Below are 19,057 nucleotides of genomic sequence, written 5' to 3'. Positions count from 1 at the left end.
TCAAGTAAGTTATTCATTTGGCATCATTCGAAGTGATAGAAATCAAGTTTTAATGAAAATTATCATATTCTGCCAAAACGTGCTTTTCAGCCCCTGAAAAGCACATTTTGGCCTTAAAAACTGAATATGTCCCCTGCAACCAAACGAACTGTCAGAGACACAAATCTACAATGGACATAGTATAAAATGGTCCAATTCAAGTAAGTATTATTAGAGAGATTATTATTATTATTATATTATTCATTTGGCATCATTCGAAGTGATAGAAATCAAGTTTTAATGAAAATTATCATACTCGGCGAAAACATGCTTTTCAGCCTCTGAAAAGCACATTTTGGCCATAAAAACTGAAAATGTCCCCTGCAACCAAACGAACTGTCGGAGACACAAATCTACAATGGACATAGTGTAAAATGGTCCAATTCAAGTAAGTTATTCATTTGGCATCATTCGAAGTGATAGAAATCAAGTTTCAATGAAAATTATCATACTCGGCCAAAACATGCTTTTCAGCCCCTGAAAAGCACATTTTGGCCATAAAAACTAAATATGTCCCCTGCAACCAAACGAACTGTCAGAGACACAAATCTACAATGGACATAGTGTAAAATGGTCCAATTCAAGTAAGTTATTCATTTGGCATCATTCGAAGTGATAGAAATCAAGTTTTAATGAAAATTATCATACTCGGCCAAAACATGCTTTTCAGCCCCTGAAAAGCACATTTTGGCCATAAAAACTGAATATGTCCCCTGCAACCAAACAAACTGTCAGAGACACAAATCTACAATGGACATAGTGTAAAATGGTCCAATTCAAGTAAGTTATTCATTTGGCATCATTCTAATGGATAGAAATCAAGTTTTAATGAAAATTATCATACTCGGCCAAAACATGCTTTTCAGCCCCTGAAAAGCACATTTTGGCCTTAAAAACTGAATATGTCCCCTGCAACCAAACGAACTGTCAGAGACACAAATCTACAATGGACATAGTGTAAAATGGTTTAATTCAAGTTAGTTATTCATTTGGCATCATTCGAAGTGATAGAAATCAAGTTTTAATGAAAATTATCATACTCGGCCAAAACATGCTTTTCAGCCCCTGAAAAGCACATTTTGGCCATAAAAACTCAATATGTCCCCTGCAACCAAACAAACTGTCAGAGACACAAATCTACAATGGACATAGTGTAATATGGTCCAATTCAAGTAAGTTATTCATTTGGCATCATTCGAATGGATAGAAATCAAGTTTTAATGAAAATTATCATATTCTGCCAAAACGTGCTTTTCAGCCCCTGAAAAGCACATTTTGGCCATAAAAACTGAATATGTCCCCTGCAACCAAACGAACTGTCAGAGACACAAATCTACAATGGACATAGTGTAAAATGGTCCAATTCAAGTAAGTTATTCATTTGGTATCATTTGAAGTGATAGAAATCAAGTTTTAATGAAAATTATCATACTTGGCAAAAACATGCTTTTCAGCCCCTGAAAAGCACATTTTGGCCATAAAAACTTAATATGTCCCCTGCAACCAAACGAACTGTCAGAGACACAAATCTACAATGGACATAGTGTAAAATGGTCCAATTCAAGTAAGTTATTCATTTGGCATCATTCGAAGTGATAGAAATCAAGTTTTAATGAAAATTATCATACTTGGCCAAAACATGCTTTTCAGCCCCTGAAAAGCACATTTTGGCCATAAAAACTGAATATGTCCCCTGCAACCAAACGAACTGTCGGGAGACACAAATCTACAATGGACATAGTGTAAAATGGTCCAATTCAAGTAAGTTATTCATTTGGCATCATTCAAAGTGATAGAAATCAAGTTTCAATGAAAATTATCATACTCGGCCAAAACATGCTTTTCAGCCCCTGAAAAGCACATTTTGGCCATAAAAACTAAATATGTCCCCCTGCAACCAAACGAACTGTCAGAGACACAAATCTACAATGGACATAGTATAAAATGGTCCAATTCAAGTAAGTATTATTAGAGAGATTATTATTATTATTATATTATTCATTTGGCATCATTCGAAGTGATAGAAATCAAGTTTTAATGAAAATTATCATACTCGGCGAAAACATGCTTTTCAGCCTCTGAAAAAGCACATTTTGGCCATAAAAACTGAAAAATGTCCCCTGCAACCAAACGAACTGTCGGAGACACAAATCTACAATGGACATAGTGTAAAATGGTCCAATTCAAGTAAGTTATTCATTTGGCATCATTCGAAGTGATAGAAATCAAGTTTTCAATGAAAAATTATCATACTCGGCCAAAACATGCTTTTCAGCCCCTGAAAAGCACATTTTGGCCATAAAAACTAAATATGTCCCCTGCAACCAAACGAACTGTCAGAGACACAAATCTACAATGGACATAGTGTAAAATGGTCCAATTCAAGTAAGTTATTCATTTGCATCATTCGAAGTGATAGAAATCAAGTTTTAATGAAAATTATCATACTCGGCCAAAACATGCTTTTCAGCCCCTGAAAAGCACATTTTGGCCATAAAAACTGAATATGTCCCCTGCAACCAAACAAACTGTCAGAGGACACAAATCTACAATGGACATAGTGGTAAAATGGTCCAATTCAAGTAAGTTATTCATTTGGCATCATTCTAATGGATAGAAATCAAGTTTTAATGAAAATTATCATACTCGGCCAAAACATGCTTTTCAGCCCCTGAAAAGCACATTTTGGCCTTAAAAACTGAATATGTTCCCTGCAACCAAACGAACTGTCAGAGACACAAATCTACAATGGACATAGTGTAAAATGGTTTTAATTCAAGTTAGTTATTCATTTGGCATCATTCGAAGTGATAGAAATCAAGTTTTAATGAAAATTATCATACTCGGCCAAAACATGCTTTTCAGCCCCTGAAAAGCACATTTTGGCCATAAAAACTCAATATGTCCCCTGCAACCAAACAAACTGTCAGAGACACAAATCTACAATGGACATAGTGTAAAATGGTCCAATTCAAGTAAGTTATTCATTTGGCATCATTCGAAGTGATAGAAATCAAGTTTTAATGAAAATTATCATATTCGGCCAAAACATGCTTTTCAGCCCCTGAAAAGCACATTTTGGCCATAAAAACTGAATATGTCCCCTGCAACCAAACGAACTGTCAGAGACACAAATCTACAATGGACATAGTGTAAAATGGTCCAATTCAAGTAAGTTATTCATTTGGCATCATTCGAATGGATAGAAATCAAGTTTTAATGAAAATTATCATACTCGGCCCAAAACATGCTTTTCAGCCCCTGAAAAGCACATTTTGGCCTTAAAAACTGAATATGTCCCCTGCAACCAAAACGAACTGTCAGAGACACAAATCTACAATGGACATAGTGTAAAATGGTCCAATTCAAGTAAGTATTATTAGAGAGATTATTATTATTATTATATTATTCATATGGCATCATTCGAAGTGATAGAAATCAAGTTTTAATGAAAATTATCATACTCGGCGAAAACATGCTTTTCAAGCCTCTGAAAAGCACATTTTGGCCATAAAAACTGAAAATGTCCCCTGCAAACCAAACGAACTGTCGGAGACACAAATCTACAATGGACATAGTGTAAAATGGTCCAATTCAAGTAAGTTATTCATTTGGCATCATTCGAAGTGATAGAAATCAAGTTTCAATGAAAATTATCATACTCGGCCAAAACATGCTTTTCAGCCCCTGAAAAGCACATTTTGGCCATAAAAAACTAAATATGTCCCCTGCAACCAAACGAACTGTCAGAGACACAAATCTACAATGGACATAGTGTAAAATGGTCCAATTCAAGTAAGTTATTCATTTGGCATCATTCGAAGTGATAGAAATCAAGTTTTAATGAAAATTATCATACTCGGCCAAAACATGCTTTTCAGCCCCTGAAAAGCACATTTTGGCCATAAAAACTCAATATGTCCCCTGCAACCAAACAAACTGTCAGAGACACAAATCTACAATGGACATAGTGTAATATGGTCCAATTCAAGTAAGTTATTCATTTGGCATCATTCGAATGGATAGAAATCAAGTTTTAATGAAAATTATCATATTCTGCCAAAACGTGCTTTTCAGCCCCTGAAAAGCACATTTTGGCCATAAAAACTGAATATGTCCCCTGCAACCAAACCAACTGTCAGAGACACAAATCTACAATGGACATAGTGTAAAATGGTCCAATTCAAGTAAGTTATTCATTTGGTATCATTTGAAGTGATAGAAATCAAGTTTTAATGAAAATTATCATACTTGGCCAAAACATGCTTTTCAGCCCCTGAAAAGCACATTTTGGCCATAAAAACTTAATATGTCCCCTGCAACCAAACGAACTGTCAGAGACACAAATCTACAATGGACATAGTGTAAAATGGTCCAATTCAAGTAAGTTATTCATTTGGCATCATTCGAAGTGATAGAAATCAAGTTTTAATGAAAATTATCATACTCGGCCAAAACATGCTTTTCAGCCCCTGAAAAGCACATTTTGGCCATAAAAACTGAATATGTCCCCTGCAACCAAACAAACTGTCAGAGACACAAATCTACAATGGACATAGTGTAAAATGGTCCAATTCAAGTAAGTTATTCATTTGGCATCATTCTAATGGATAGAAATCAAGTTTTAATGAAAATTATCATACTCGGCCAAAACATGCTTTTCAGCCCCTGAAAAGCACATTTTGGCCTTAAAAACTGAATATGTCCCCTGCAACCAAACGAACTGTCAGAGACACAAATCTACAATAGACATAGTGTAAAATGGTTTAATTCAAGTAAGTTATTCATTTGGCATCATTCGAAGTGATAGAAATCAAGTTTTAATGAAAATTATCATACTCGGCCAAAACATGCTTTTCAGCCCCTGAAAAGCACATTTTGGCCATAAAACCTGAATATGTCCCCTGCAACCAAACAAACTGTCAGAGACACAAATCTACAATGGACATAGTGTAATATGGTCCAATTCAAGTAAGTTATTCATTTGGCATCATTCGAATGGATAGAAATCAAGTTTTAATGAAAATTATCATATTCTGCCAAAACGTGCTTTTCAGCCCCTGAAAAGCACATTTTGGCCATAAAAACTGAATATGTCCCCTGCAACCAAACGAACTGTCAGAGACACAAATCTACAATGGACATAGTGTAAAATGGTCCAATTCAAGTAAGTTATTCATTTGGCATCATTCGAAGTGATAGAAATCAAGTTTTAATGAAAATTATCATACTCGGCCAAAACATGCTTTTCAGCCCCTGAAAAGCACATTTTGGCCATAAAAACTGAATATGTCCCCTGCAACCAAACGAACTGTCAGAGACACAAATCTACAATGGACATAGTGTAAAATGGTCCAATTCAAGTAAGTTATTCATTTGGCATCATTCGAAGTGATAGAAATCAAGTTTTAATGAAAATTATCATACTTGGCCAAAACATGCTTTTCAGCCCCTGAAAAGCACATTTTGGCCATAAAAACTGAATATGTCCCCTGCAACCAAACGAACTGTCAGAGACACAAATCTACAATGGACATAGTGTAAAATGGTCCAATTCAAGTAAATTATTCATTTGGCATCATTCGAAGTGATAGAAATCAAGTTTTAATGAAAATTATCATACTCGGCCAAAACATGCTTTTCAGCCTCTGAAAAGCACATTTTGGCCATAAAAACTGAAAATGTCCCCTGCAACCAAACGAACTGTCGGAGACACAAATCTACAAAGGACATAGTGTAAAATGGTCCAATTCAAGTAAGTTATTCATTTGGCATCATTCGAAGTGATAGAAATCAAGTTTTAATGAAAATTATCATATTCGGCCAAAACATGCTTTTCAGCCCCTGAAAAGCACATTTTGGCCATAAAAACTGAATATGTCCCCTGCAACCAAACGAACTGTCATAGACACAAATCTACAATGGACATAGTGTAAAATGGTCCAATTCAAGTAAGTTATTCATTTGGCATCATTCGAATGGATAGAAATCAAGTTTTAATGAAAATTATCATACTCGGCCAAAACATGCTTTTCAGCCCCTGAAAAGCACATTTTGGCCTTAAAAACTGAATATGTCCCCTGCAACCAAACGAACTGTCAGAGACACAAATCTACAATGGACATAGTGTAAAATGGTCCAATTCAAGTAAGTATTATTAGAGAGATTATTATTATTATTATTTATATATTATTCATTTGGCATCATTCGAAGTGATAGAAATCAAGTTTTAATGAAAATTATCATACTCGGCCAAAACATGCTTTTCAGCCTCTGAAAAGCACATTTTGGCCATAAAAACTGAAAATGTCCCCTGCAACCAAACGAACTGTCGCAGTCACAAATCTACAATGGACATAGTGTAAAATGGTCCAATTCAAGTAAGTTATTCATTTGGCATCATTCGAAGTGATAGAAATCAAGTTTCAATGAAAATTATCATACTCGGCCAAAACATGCTTTTCAGCCCCTGAAAAGCACATTTTGGCCATAAAAACTAAATATGTCCCCTGCAACCAAACGAACTGTCAGAGACACAAATCTACAATGGACATAGTGTAAAATGGTCCAATTCAAGTAAGTTATTCATTTGGCATCATTCGAAGTGATAGAAATCAAGTTTTAATGAAAATTATCATACTCGGCCAAAACATGCTTTTCAGCCCCTGAAAAGCACATTTTGGCCATAAAAACTGAATATGTCCCCTGCAACCAAACAAACTGTCAGAGACACAAATCTACAATGGACATAGTGTAAAATGGTCCAATTCAAGTAAGTTATTCATTTGGCATCATTCTAATGGATAGAAATCAAGTTTTAATGAAAATTATCATACTCGGCCAAAACATGCTTTTCAGCCCCTGAAAAGCACATTTTGGCCTTAAAAACTGAATATGTCCCCTGCAACCAAACGAACTGTCAGAGACACAAATCTACAATGGACATAGTGTAAAATGGTTTAATTCAAGTAAGTTATTCATTTGGCATCATTCGAAGTGATAGAAATCAAGTTTTAATGAAAATTATCATACTCGGCCAAAACATGCTTTTCAGCCCCTGAAAAGCACATTTTGGCCATAAAACCTGAATATGTCCCCTGCAACCAAACAAACTGTCAGAGACACAAATCTACAATGGACATAGTGTAATATGGTCCAATTCAAGTAAGTTATTCATTTGGCATCATTCGAATGGATAGAAATCAAGTTTTAATGAAAATTATCATATTCTGCCAAAACATGCTTTTCAGCCCCTGAAAAGCACATTTTGGCCATAAAAACTGAATATGTCCCCTGCAACCAAACGAACTGCCAGAGACACAAATCTACAATGGACATAGTGTAAAATGGTCCAATTCAAGTAAGTTATTCATTTGGCATCATTCGAAGTGATAGAAATCAAGTTTTAATGAAAATTATCATACTCGGCCAAAACATGCTTTTCAGCCCCTGAAAAGCACATTTTGGCCATAAAAACTGAATATGTCCCCTGCAACCAAACGAACTGTCAGAGACACAAATCTACAATGGACATAGTGTAAAATGGTCCAATTCAAGTAAGTTATTCATTTGGCATCATTCGAAGTGATAGAAATCAAGTTTTAATGAAAATTATCATACTTGGCCAAAACATGCTTTTCAGCCCCTGAAAAGCACATTTTGGCCATAAAAACTGAATATGTCCCCTGCAACCAAACGAACTGTCAGAGACACAAATCTACAATGGACATAGTGTAAAATGGTCCAATTCAAGTAAGTATTATTAGAGAGATTATTATTATTATTATTTATATATTATTCATTTGGCATCATTCGAAGTGATAGAAATCAAGTTTTAATGAAAATTATCATACTCGGCCAAAACATGCTTTTCAGCCTCTGAAAAGCACATTTTGGCCATAAAAACTGAAAATGTCCCCTGCAACCAAACGAACTGTCGCAGTCACAAATCTACAATGGACATAGTGTAAAATGGTCCAATTCAAGTAAGTTATTCATTTGGCATCATTCGAAGTGATAGAAATCAAGTTTCAATGAAAATTATCATACTCGGCCAAAACATGCTTTTCAGCCCCTGAAAAGCACATTTTGGCCATAAAAACTAAATATGTCCCCTGCAACCAAACGAACTGTCAGAGACACAAATCTACAATGGACATAGTGTAAAATGGTCCAATTCAAGTAAGTTATTCATTTGGCATCATTCGAAGTGATAGAAATCAAGTTTTAATGAAAATTATCATACTCGGCCAAAACATGCTTTTCAGCCCCTGAAAAGCACATTTTGGCCATAAAAACTGAATATGTCCCCTGCAACCAAACAAACTGTCAGAGACACAAATCTACAATGGACATAGTGTAAAATGGTCCAATTCAAGTAAGTTATTCATTTGGCATCATTCTAATGGATAGAAATCAAGTTTTAATGAAAATTATCATACTCGGCCAAAACATGCTTTTCAGCCCCTGAAAAGCACATTTTGGCCTTAAAAACTGAATATGTCCCCTGCAACCAAACGAACTGTCAGAGACACAAATCTACAATGGACATAGTGTAAAATGGTTTAATTCAAGTAAGTTATTCATTTGGCATCATTCGAAGTGATAGAAATCAAGTTTTAATGAAAATTATCATACTCGGCCAAAACATGCTTTTCAGCCCCTGAAAAGCACATTTTGGCCATAAAACCTGAATATGTCCCCTGCAACCAAACAAACTGTCAGAGACACAAATCTACAATGGACATAGTGTAATATGGTCCAATTCAAGTAAGTTATTCATTTGGCATCATTCGAATGGATAGAAATCAAGTTTTAATGAAAATTATCATATTCTGCCAAAACATGCTTTTCAGCCCCTGAAAAGCACATTTTGGCCATAAAAACTGAATATGTCCCCTGCAACCAAACGAACTGCCAGAGACACAAATCTACAATGGACATAGTGTAAAATGGTCCAATTCAAGTAAGTTATTCATTTGGCATCATTCGAAGTGATAGAAATCAAGTTTTAATGAAAATTATCATACTCGGCCAAAACATGCTTTTCAGCCCCTGAAAAGCACATTTTGGCCATAAAAACTGAATATGTCCCCTGCAACCAAACGAACTGTCAGAGACACAAATCTACAATGGACATAGTGTAAAATGGTCCAATTCAAGTAAGTTATTCATTTGGCATCATTCGAAGTGATAGAAATCAAGTTTTAATGAAAATTATCATACTTGGCCAAAACATGCTTTTCAGCCCCTGAAAAGCACATTTTGGCCATAAAAACTGAATATGTCCCCTGCAACCAAACGAACTGTCAGAGACACAAATCTACAATGGACATAGTGTAAAATGGTCCAATTCAAGTAAGTTATTCATTTGGCATCATTCGAAGTGATAGAAATTAAGTTTTAATGAAAATTATCATATTCGGCCAAAACATGCTTTTCAGCCCCTGAAAAGCACATTTTGGCCATAAAAACTGAATATGTCCCCTGCAACCAAACGAACTGTCAAAGACACAAATCTACAATGGACATAGTGTAAAATGGTCCAATTCAAGTAAGTTATTCATTTGGCATCATTCAAATGGATATGAATCAAATTTTAATGAAAATGATCATACTCGGCCAAAACATGCTTTTCAGCCCCTGAAAAGCACATTTTGGCCTTAAAAACTGAATATGTCCCCTGCAACCAAACGAACTGTCAGAGACACAAATCTACAATGGACATAGTGTAAAATGGTCCAATTCAAGTAAGTATTATTAGAGAGATTATTATTATTATTATTATATTATTCATTTGGCATCATTCGAAGTGATAGAAATCAAGTTTTAATGAAAATTATCATACTCGGCAAAAACATGCTTTTCAGCCCCTGAAAAGCACATTTTGGCCATAAAAACTAAATATGTCCCCTGCAACCAAACGAACTGTCAGAGACACAAATCTACAATGGACATAGTTTAAAATGGTCCAATTCAAGTAAGTTATTCATTTGGCATCATTCGAAGTGATAGAAATCAAGTTTTAATGAAAATTATCATACTCGGCCAAAACATGCTTTTCAGCCCCTGAAAAGCACATTTTGGCCTTAAAAACTGAATATGTCCCCTGCAACCAAACAAACTGTCAGAGACACAAATCTACAATGGACATAGTGTAAAATGGTCCAATTCAAGTAAGTTATTCATTTGGCATCATTCTAATGGATAGAAATCAAGTTTTAATGAAAATTATCATACTCGGCCAAAACATGCTTTTCAGCCCCTGAAAAGCACATTTTGGCCTTAAAAACTGAATATGTCCCCTGCAACCAAACGAACTGTCAGAGACACAAATCTACAATGGACATAGTGTAAAATGGTTTAATTCAAGTAAGTTATTCATTTGGCATCATTCGAAGTGATAGAAATCAAGTTTTAATGAAAATTATCATACTCGGCCAAAACATGCTTTTCAGCCCCTGAAAAGCACATTTTGGCCATAAAACCTGAATATGTCCCCTGCAACCAAACAAACTGTCAGAGACACAAATCTACAATGGACATAGTGTAATATGGTCCAATTCAAGTAAGTTATTCATTTGGCATCATTCGAATGGATAGAAATCAGGTTTTAATGAAAATTATCATATTCTGCCAAAACGTGCTTTTCAGCCCCTGAAAAGCACATTTTGGCCATAAAAACTGAATATGTCCCCTGCAACCAAACGAACTGTCAGAGACACAAATCTACAATGGACATAGTTTAAAATGGTCCAATTCAAGTAAGTTATTCATTTGGCATCATTCGAAGTTATAGAAATCAAGTTTTAATGAAAATTATCATACTCGGCCAAAACATGCTTTTCAGCCCCTGAAAAGCACATTTTGGCCATAAAAACTGAATATGTCCCCTGCAACCAAACGAACTGTCAGAGACACAAATCTACAATGGACATCGTGTAAAATGGTCCAATTCAAGTAAGTTATTCATTTGGCATCATTCGAAGTGATAGAAATCAAGTTTTAATGAAAATTATCATACTTGGCCAAAACATGCTTTTCAGCCCCTGAAAAGCACATTTTGGCCATAAAAACTGAATATGTCCCCTGCAACCAAACGAACTGTCAGAGACACAAATCTACAATGGACATAGTGTAAAATGGTCCAATTCAAGTAAGTTATTCATTTGGCATCATTCGAAGTGATAGAAATTAATTTTTAATGAAAATTATCATATTCGGCCAAAACATGCTTGTCAGCCCCTGAAAAGCACATTTTGGCCATAAAAACTGAATATGTCCCCTGCAACCAAACGAACTGTCAGAGACACAAATCTACAATGGACATAGTGTAAAATGGTCCAATTCAAGTAAGTTATTCATTTGGCATCATTCTAATGGATAGAAATCAAGTTTTAATGAAAATTATCATACTCGGCCAAAACATGCTTTTCAGCCCCTGAAAAGCACATTTTGGCCTTAAAAACTGAATATGTCCCCTGCAACCAAACGAACTGTCAGAGACACAAATCTACAATGGACATAGTGTAAAATGGTTTAATTCAAGTAAGTTATTCATTTGGCATCATTCGAAGTGATAGAAATCAAGTTTTAATGAAAATTATCATACTCGGCCAAAACATGCTTTTCAGCCCCTGAAAAGCACATTTTGGCCATAAAACCTGAATATGTCCCCTGCAACCAAACAAACTGTCAGAGACACAAATCTACAATGGACATAGTGTAATATGGTCCAATTCAAGTAAGTTATTCATTTGGCATCATTCGAATGGATAGAAATCAAGTTTTAATGAAAATTATCATATTCTGCCAAAACATGCTTTTCAGCCCCTGAAAAGCACATTTTGGCCATAAAAACTGAATATGTCCCCTGCAACCAAACGAACTGCCAGAGACACAAATCTACAATGGACATAGTGTAAAATGGTCCAATTCAAGTAAGTTATTCATTTGGCATCATTCGAAGTGATAGAAATCAAGTTTTAATGAAAATTATCATACTCGGCCAAAACATGCTTTTCAGCCCCTGAAAAGCACATTTTGGCCATAAAAACTGAATATGTCCCCTGCAACCAAACGAACTGTCAGAGACACAAATCTACAATGGACATAGTGTAAAATGGTCCAATTCAAGTAAGTTATTCATTTGGCATCATTCGAAGTGATAGAAATCAAGTTTTAATGAAAATTATCATACTTGGCCAAAACATGCTTTTCAGCCCCTGAAAAGCACATTTTGGCCATAAAAACTGAATATGTCCCCTGCAACCAAACGAACTGTCAGAGACACAAATCTACAATTGACATAGTGTAAAATGGTCCAATTCAAGTAAGTTATTCATTTGGCATCATTCGAAGTGATAGAAATTAAGTTTTAATGAAAATTATCATATTCGGCCAAAACATGCTTTTCAGCCCCTGAAAAGCACATTTTGGCCATAAAAACTGAATATGTCCCCTGCAACCAAACGAACTGTCAAAGACACAAATCTACAATGGACATAGTGTAAAATGGTCCAATTCAAGTAAGTTATTCATTTGGCATCATTCAAATGGATACGAATCAAATTTTAATGAAAATGATCATACTCGGCCAAAACATGCTTTTCAGCCCCTGAAAAGCACATTTTGGCCTTAAAAACTGAATATGTCCCCTGCAACCAAACGAACTGTCAGAGACACAAATCTACAATGGACATAGTGTAAAATGGTCCAATTCAAGTAAGTTATTCATTTGGCATCATTCTAATGGATAGAAATCAAGTTTTAATGAAAATTATCATACTCGGCCAAAACATGCTTTTCAGCCCCTGAAAAGCACATTTTGGCCTTAAAAACTGAATATGTCCCCTGCAACCAAACGAACTGTCAGAGACACAAATCTACAATGGACATAGTGTAAAATGGTTTAATTCAAGTAAGTTATTCATTTGGCATCATTCGAAGTGATAGAAATCAAGTTTTAATGAAAATTATCATACTCGGCCAAAACATGCTTTTCAGCCCCTGAAAAGCACATTTTGGCCATAAAACCTGAATATGTCCCCTGCAACCAAACAAACTGTCAGAGACACAAATCTACAATGGACATAGTGTAATATGGTCCAATTCAAGTAAGTTATTCATTTGGCATCATTCGAATGGATAGAAATCAGGTTTTAATGAAAATTATCATATTCTGCCAAAACGTGCTTTTCAGCCCCTGAAAAGCACATTTTGGCCATAAAAACTGAATATGTCCCCTGCAACCAAACGAACTGTCAGAGACACAAATCTACAATGGACATAGTTTAAAATGGTCCAATTCAAGTAAGTTATTCATTTGGCATAATTCGAAGTGATAGAAATCAAGTTTTAATGAAAATTATCATACTCGGCCAAAACATGCTTTTCAGCCCCTGAAAAGCACATTTTGGCCATAAAAACTGAATATGTCCCCTGCAACCAAACGAACTGTCAGAGACACAAATCTACAATGGACATCGTGTAAAATGGTCCAATTCAAGTAAGTTATTCATTTGGCATCATTCGAAGTGATAGAAATCAAGTTTTAATGAAAATTATTATACTTGGCCAAAACATGCTTTTCAGCCCCTGAAAAGCACATTTTGACCATAAAAACTGAATATGTCCCCTGCAACCAAACGAACTGTCAGAGACACAAATCTACAATGGACATAGTGTAAAATGGTCCAATTCAAGTAAGTTATTCATTTGGCATCATTCGAAGTGATAGAAATTAAGTTTTAATGAAAATTATCATATTCGGCCAAAACATGCTTGTCAGCCCCTGAAAAGCACATTTTGGCCATAAAAACTGAATATGTCCCCTGCAACCAAACGAACTGTCAGAGACACAAATCTACAATGGACATAGTGTAAAATGGTCCAATTCAAGTAAGTTATTCATTTGGCATCATTCAAATGGATATGAATCAAGTTTTAATGAAAATGATCATACTCGGCCAAAACATGCTTTTCAGCCCCTGAAAAGCACATTTTGGCCTTAAAAACTGAATATGTCCCCTGCAACCAAACGAACTGTCAGAGACACAAATCTACAATGGACATAGTGTAAAATGGTCCAATTCAAGTAAATTATTCATTTGGCATCATTCGAAGTGATAGAAATCACGTTTTAATGAAAATTATCATACTCGGCCAAAACATGCTTTTCAGCCTCTGAAAAGCACATTTTGGCCATAAAAACTGAAAATGTCCCCTGCAACCAAACGAACTGTCGGAGACACAAATCTACAAAGGACATAGTGTAAAATGGTCCAATTCAAGTAAGTTATTCATTTGGCATCATTCGAAGTGATAGAAATCAAGTTTTAATGAAAATTATCATATTCGGCCAAAACATGCTTTTCAGCCCCTGAAAAGCACATTTTGGCCATAAAAACTGAATATGTCCCCTGCAACCAAACAAACTGTCAGAGACACAAATCTACAATGGACATAGTGTAAAATGGTCCAATTCAAGTAAGTTATTCATTTGGCATCATTCTAATGGATAGAAATCAAGTTTTAATGAAAATTATCATACTCGGCCAAAACATGTTTTTCAGCCCCTGAAAAGCACATTTTGGCCATAAAAACTGAATATGTCCCCTGCAACCAAACAAACTGTCAGAGACACAAATCTACAATGGACATAGTGTAAAATGGTCCAATTCAAGTAAGTTATTCATTTGGCATCATTCAAATGGATATGAATCAAGTTTTAATGAAAATGATCATACTCGGCCAAAACATGCTTTTCAGCCCCTGAAAAGCACATTTTGGCCTTAAAAACTGAATATGTCCCCTGCAACCAAACGAACTGTCAGAGACACAAATCTACAATGGACATAGTGTAAAATGGTCCAATTCAAGTAAGTTATTCATTTGGCATCATTCGAAGTGATAGAAATCAAGTTTTAATGAAAATTATCATACTCGGCCAAAACATGCTTTTCAGCACCTGGAAAGCACATTTTGGCCATAAAAACTGAATATGTCCCCTGCAACCAAACGAACTGTCAGAGATACAAATCTTCAATGGACATAGTGTAAAATGGTCCAATTCAAGTAAGTTATTCATTTGGCATCATTCAAATGGATATAAATCAAGTTTTAATGCAAATTATCATACTCGGCCAAAACATGCTTTTCAGCCCCTGAAAAGCACATTTTGGCCTTAAAAACTGAATATGTCCCCTGCAACCAAACGAACTGTCAGAGACACAAATCTACAATGGACATAGTGTAAAATGGTTTAATTCAAGTAAGTTATTCATTTGGCATCATTCGAAGTGATAGAAATCAAGTTTTAATGAAAATTATCATACTCGGCCAAAACATGCTTTTCAGCCCCTGAAAAGCACATTTTGGCCATAAAAACTGAATATGTCCCCTGCAACCAAACGAACTGTCAGAGACACAAATCTACAATGGACATAGTTTAAAATGGTCCAATTCAAGTAAGTTATTCATTTGGCATCATTCGAAGTGATAGAAATCAAGTTTTAATGAAAATTATCATACTCGGCCAAAACATGCTTTTCAGCCCCTGAAAAGCACATTTTGGCCATAAAAACTGAATATGTCCCCTGCAACCAAACGAACTGTCAGAGACACAAATCTACAATGGACATTGTGTAAAATGGTCCAATTCAAGTAAGTTATTCATTTGGCATCATTCGAAGTGATAGAAATCAAGTTTTAATGAAAATTATCATACTTGGCCAAAACATGCTTTTCAGCCCCTGAAAAGCACATTTTGGCCATAAAAACTGAATATGTCCCCTGCAACCAAACGAACTGTCAGAGACACAAATCTACAATGGACATAGTGTAAAATGGTCCAATTCAAGTAAGTTATTCATTTGGCATCATTCGAAGTGATAGAAATTAAGTTTTAATGAAAATTATCATATTCGGCCAAAACATGCTTGTCAGCCCCTGAAAAGCACATTTTGGCCATAAAAACTGAATATGTCCCCTGCAACCAAACGAACTGTCAGAGACACAAATCTACAATGGACATAGTGTAAAATGGTCCAATTCAAGTAAGTTATTCATTTGGCATCATTCAAATGGATATGAATCAAGTTTTAATGAAAATGATCATACTCGGCCAAAACATGCTTTTCAGCCCCTGAAAAGCACATTTTGGCCTTAAAAACTGAATATGTCCCCTGCAACCAAACGAACTGTCAGAGACACAAATCTACAATGGACATAGTGTAAAATGGTCCAATTCAAGTAAATTATTCATTTGGCATCATTCGAAGTGATAGAAATCACGTTTTAATGAAAATTATCATACTCGGCCAAAACATGCTTTTCAGCCTCTGAAAAGCACATTTTGGCCATAAAAACTGAAAATGTCCCCTGCAACCAAACGAACTGTCGGAGACACAAATCTACAAAGGACATAGTGTAAAATGGTCCAATTCAAGTAAGTTATTCATTTGGCATCATTCGAAGTGATAGAAATCAAGTTTTAATGAAAATTATCATATTCGGCCAAAACATGCTTTTCAGCCCCTGAAAAGCACATTTTGGCCATAAAAACTGAATATGTCCCCTGCAACCAAACAAACTGTCAGAGACACAAATCTACAATGGACATAGTGTAAAATGGTCCAATTCAAGTAAGTTATTCATTTGGCATCATTCGAAGTGATAGAAATCAAGTTTTAATGAAAATTATCATACTCGGCCAAAACATGCTTTTCAGCCCCTGAAAAGCACATTTTGGCCATAAAAACTAAATATGTCCCCTGCAACCAAACGAACTGTCAGAGACACAAATCTACAATGGACATAGTGTAAAATGGTCCAATTCAAGTAAGTTATTCATTTGGCATCATTCAAATGGATATGAATCAAGTTTTAATGAAAATGATCATACTCGGCCAAAACATGCTTTTCAGCCCCTGAAAAGCACATTTTGGCCTTAAAAACTGAATATGTCCCCTGCAACCAAACGAACTGTCAGAGACACAAATCTTCAATGGACATAGTGTAAAATGGTCCAATTCAAGTAAGTTATTCATTTGGCATCATTCAAATGGATATAAATCAAGTTTTAATGCAAATTATCATACTCGGCCAAAACATGCTTTTCAGCCCCTGAAAAGCACATTTTGGCCTTAAAAACTGAATATGTCCCCTGCAACCAAACGAACTGTCAGAGACACAAATCTACAATGGACATAGTGTAAAATGGTCCAATTCAAGTAAGTTATTCATTTGGCATCATTCAAATGGATATGAATCAAGTTTTAATGAAAATGATCATACTCGGCCAAAACATGCTTTTCAGCCCCTGAAAAGCACATTTTGGCCTTAAAAACTGAATATGTCCCCTGCAACCAAACGAACTGTCAGAGACACAAATCTACAATGGACATAGTGTAAAATGGTCCAATTCAAGTAAGTATTATTAGAGAGATTATTATTATTATTATATTATTCATTTGGCATCATTCGAAGTGATAGAAATCAAGTTTTAATGAAAATTATCATACTCGGCCAAAACATGCTTTTCAGCCCCTGAAAAGCACATTTTGGCCATAAAAACTAAATATGTCCCCTGCAACCAAACGAACTGTCAGAGACACAAATCTACAATGGACATAGTTTAAAATGGTCCAATTCAAGTAAGTTATTCATTTGGCATCATTCGAAGTGATAGAAATCAAGTTTTAATGAAAATTATCATACTCGGCCAAAACATGCTTTTCAGCCCCTGAAAAGCACATTTTGGCCATAAAAACTGAATATGTCCCCTGCAACCAAACAAACTGTCAGAGACACAAATCTACAATGGACATAGTGTAAAATGGTCCAATTCAAGTAAGTTATTCATTTGGCATCATTCTAATGGATAGAAATCAAGTTTTAATGAAACTTATCATACTCGGCCAAAACATGCTTTTCAGCCCCTGAAAAGCACATTTTGGCCTTAAAAACTGAATATGTCCCCTGCAACCAAACGAACTGTCAGAGACACAAATCTACAATGGACATAGTGTAAAATGGTTTAATTCAAGTAAGTTATTCATTTGGCATCATTCGAAGTGATAGAAATCAAGTTTTAATGAAAATTATCATACTCGGCCAAAACATGCTTTTCAGCCCCTGAAAAGCACATTTTGGCCATAAAACCTGAATATGTCCCCTGCAACCAAACAAACTGTCAGAGACACAAATCTACAATGGACATAGTGTAATATGGTCCAATTCAAGTAAGTTATTCATTTGGCATCATTCGAATGGATAGAAATCAAGTTTTAATGAAAATTATCATATTCTGCCAAAACGTGCTTTTCAGCCCCTGAAAAGCACATTTTGGCCATAAAAACTGAATATGTCCCCTGCAACCAAACGAACTGTCAGAGACACAAATCTACAATGGACATAGTGTAAAATGGTCCAATTCAAGTAAGTTATTCATTTGGCATCATTCGAAGTGATAGAAATCAAGTTTTAATGAAAATTATCATACTTGGCCAAAACATGCTTTTCAGCCCCTGAAAAGCACATTTTGGCCATAAAAACTGAATATGTCCCCTGCAACCAAACGAACTGTCAGAGACACAAATCTACAATGGACATAGTGTAAAATGGTCCAATTCAAGTAAGTTATTCATTTGGCATCATTCAAATGGATATGAATCAAGTTTTAATGAAAATGATCATACTCGGCCAAAACATGCTTTTCAGCCCCTGAAAAGCACATTTTGGCCTTAAAAACTGAATATGTCCCCTGCAACCAAACGAACTGTCAGAGACACAAATCTACAATGGACATAGTGTAAAATGGTCCAATTCAAGTAAATTATTCATTTGGCATCATTCGAAGTGATAGAAATCACGTTTTAATGAAAATTATCATACTCGGCCAAAACATGCTTTTCAGCCTCTGAAAAGCACATTTTGGCCATAAAAACTGAAAATGTCCCCTGCAACCAAACGAACTGTCGGAGACACAAATCTACAAAGGACATAGTGTTAAATGGTC

Source organism: Stigmatopora argus, chromosome 16 (genome assembly GCF_051989625.1).
Source record: "Stigmatopora argus isolate UIUO_Sarg chromosome 16, RoL_Sarg_1.0, whole genome shotgun sequence".
Classification (NCBI taxonomy): domain Eukaryota; kingdom Metazoa; phylum Chordata; class Actinopteri; order Syngnathiformes; family Syngnathidae; genus Stigmatopora; species Stigmatopora argus.
This window is presented reverse-complemented; position numbering follows the sequence as displayed.